Source organism: Nicotiana tabacum, chromosome 22 (genome assembly GCF_000715075.1).
Source record: "Nicotiana tabacum cultivar K326 chromosome 22, ASM71507v2, whole genome shotgun sequence".
NCBI lineage: Eukaryota > Viridiplantae > Streptophyta > Magnoliopsida > Solanales > Solanaceae > Nicotiana > Nicotiana tabacum.
Window position 1 is genome coordinate 141265585 of NC_134101.1, and position 3368 is coordinate 141268952.

Genomic DNA, 3368 nt, shown 5'->3' on the forward strand with positions numbered 1-3368 from the left:
CACAAACGACCCCTCAAATCCCAAATTTTAGGTTTTCAATTACAAGCCCTAGTTCTTCAATTTTAGGCTTAAATTCCATGATGAATTAGGTAGAATTCACATTAGAATAGAGTATTAAGTCCGTGAATCTTACCAAGTCCGTGAATCTTACCTCTAAGTGTTTTCCCTTGAATCCCTCTTCAATCCTCTTAAAAAATCTCCAAAATCGCTCAAAAATGGTGGAAATAAACTCCAAAATTGCGGACAAGATGACTATTTAAACATTCTGCCCAGGCCTCAATTCGTTCTTTGCGAATGCGGTCAACGCCTCACGTTCGCGAAGCACAAATTAACTTTGACCAAGAATCCTCTTACGCGAACGCGACTTGACCCTCGTGAACGCGATGGTTCCTCAGCCTAACCCTTCGCGAACGCACTCCCTCTCTCGCGAACACGATGAACAAAACACCCTGAAACCCAGCTACCCAATTTCCTCTACGCGAACATGCTCCCCCTCTCGCGAACGCGATGCAGGGTCTCCAGACCCTTTGCGAATGCAGAGCCTCCCTCGCGAACGTGAAGGCTAAATCCTCAGACTCCTCAACTAACCCTTCGCTAATGCGAAGGCCATTTCTCTGCAACACTGAACAACAATTTTCTGCACTTCTCCAAACACATGAAATAGTCCGATTGACCACCCTAAACTCATCCGAAGCCCCCGGGGCCTCAACCAAACATGCCAACATATCCTATAACATCATTCAAACTTGTTCCAATCTTTAAAATTCTCAAAACAACATCAAAACACCAAATTCGCATCGGATTCAAGCCTAAGAATTCCAAAATCTTCTAAATTACGCTTTTGATAAAAAATCCAACCAAACCACGTCCGAATGACCTGAAATTTTGCACACACATCCTAAATGACACAACGGAACTGTTGCAACTCTCAAAATTCCATTCTGACCCCTATATCAAAATCTCACCTATCAACCGGGAAACGCCAAAAATTCAATTTCGCCAATTCAAGCCTAAATCCACGCCGGACCTCCAAAACACATTTTGATCACGCTCCTATGTCCCAATTAACCTTCTGAATCTATCCGAACCATCAGAATTCTCATCCGATTCCTCTAACACATAAGTCAACATCCAGTTGATTTTTCCAAATTAAGCTTCCTCAAAAGAGACTAAGTGTCTCAAACCTTACCAAATCATTTCTGCACCCGAGCCAACCAGCCTGATCACATATAGAACTGATAAACAAAGCTATAAGAAGCATAAATGGGAGAAACGAAGCAGTAACTCATGAGACGACTGGCCAGGTCGTCACATCCTCCCCCTCTTAAACAAACGTTCGTCCTCGAATGAGTCAAGAAATGTCACGCCCCATGCCTAGGGGCGAGACTGGCACTCAGTGCCTCAACTATCCTTGCGTATCACCTGTGACTCAGAGACTTTGAATATGTAATGTCATATTTTTGGCCATGGGCTGCAAGAAAATGTACGATGTAAAATATAAAACTGAATAGAGACAAACGCTGACTAACTATCAACATAAGGCTGGGCCGGCAAGGCCGTTATATTTACTACAACTGACAAGCCAACAAAATATACGTACAGGGCCTACCAGTCCAACATACTGTATTAACTGACAGGACATATCTCAAGCCTCTAATAATAGATGTACTATGATCGGAACAGGGCCCCGACCTACCCATAACCTATCTACATATATACACAAGATACACACCACACTGCTAGCCCCGGTAACTCCGAAAGAAGGGAAGCTTACCGATAAAGCTGATCTCGGGCAACACCTACTGAGGAGGTCTACCCGTCTGTTGTCTGACCCTACATGCATAAAATGCAGCATCCCCAGAAAGGGACGTCAGTATGAAATAATGTACCGAGTATGTAAGGAAATATACTGAAACTGAAACTGAACTGATAATATAACAACTGAGAACAACTGGGAGTCAAAGAAAACTCGAGGATATGCTCATCTGGTAATACTGACTCAATTCTCTCACTATAGTAAGTAAAATAGTTGTCCGACCTTATAAGGCTCGGTATACATATATATCTGCTCTGCCGTAGTAGGCTCGCTCATAAGCGCTCGGCCATACTAGGCTCTGTATCTCGACCAACTGAGCTTGCCCATATGCGCTCGGCCACAGTAGGATCGTCATATAACTTACCATCTGATCAGAGGTTGCCCAATAGGGGCCTGCCCATCGATTATAGCTCGATGGTAATGAAAATACTTTTAATACTGTATATATGTTACTTCTCTGCTCTCTTGACTGGAAGAAGGAAATACTCAACTGAATATGAAGTCCTGATAAGAAGAATATGGTAACTTACAAAACTAGGAAAATATTAACCTCCTGCATGTATTTAAAGTAGTTGCCTATGATAACACTTGCAGTACTAATCATATATGGTCATCTTTGCCTTTTGTCAACCTAAATTTCTGAATCATATGACGAAGGCAGTAGTATTTCCCAGGAGGTTGCACCTAATTTTGTGCATAAGACTAACTTATATTTGGTTCTTTATTTGTTTCACTTCTTTCTAGGAATATCATGGATACCTTTAATTGAAAAGGTTCTGTTGTACATTCAAACATGAAATGCAAATTAACAATTGGTTTTATGAACACGCTTCCCGTTATTAGAGGGAAAAGTATATATACAGGACTACTTGTTTAAATAGACAAATATACGTAAATTCCGGGATATGAATTTTTTCGTATACTTCGTTATCAAACTTGTGTAATGACAAGATCATGCCAAAATGAAGGAAGAGCTTAGCCTTATCATACCTTTTTCTTGAATTATTTGAACGAATCTGCTTTTGCGAAATTTACACCTGGATGAAGTTAAAATCTCGGACGAAATTATTCTGCTTCTAACGTTTTTGAACAAAATGTTGGCTAAGGATTGAATTGAAATTGGACGAATTTAACTTACTTGGATTTGTTGAAGTTGAACTTTGCTTGGATTTAAACATTTTGACGAAAAGATTCTGCTTTTCACGTTTTCTTCTTGGTTTTGAAATTATTGAAGACTTTTGGTCTTAGGCCAAAGTAACAAAATGAGCACAAAGACACTAAAATTAGGCTAGAATCAGAATGTCTATTTTGGACAAGAATTTTCAAGTCTCATTCAGACTTCACTTTAAGTCATAGTTTGGTTATATTCTTAGGTAGACACCTAGGATATTCGATAGCTTAGTCACTTCATGTTAGTGCTGCCACATGTCCTATAATTAATGAAGTTTTATCCATTTATTAGTTAACGGGGTAATATCCTGTTACTCGGTAATTAATCAATTACCTGCATAATTTAAAAATTATCACAAATTACTTAAAATTTTATTTATTT

At 39.5% G+C, this 3368-nt stretch overlaps 1 long non-coding RNA gene across 1 annotated transcript; it reads right to left on the reverse strand.

The window, feature by feature from the left end:
* Window positions 1-1521: 1521 nt before the first annotated feature.
* On the reverse strand, window positions 1522-3155 carry LOC142176802 (uncharacterized). Its single transcript, XR_012705607.1, has 3 exons — window positions 2955-3155; window positions 2807-2853; window positions 1522-1833 (listed from the first exon to the last, which is right to left on the reverse strand). It is a non-coding gene; the product is annotated as an uncharacterized LOC142176802 (long non-coding RNA).
* Window positions 3156-3368: the final 213 nt, after the last annotated feature.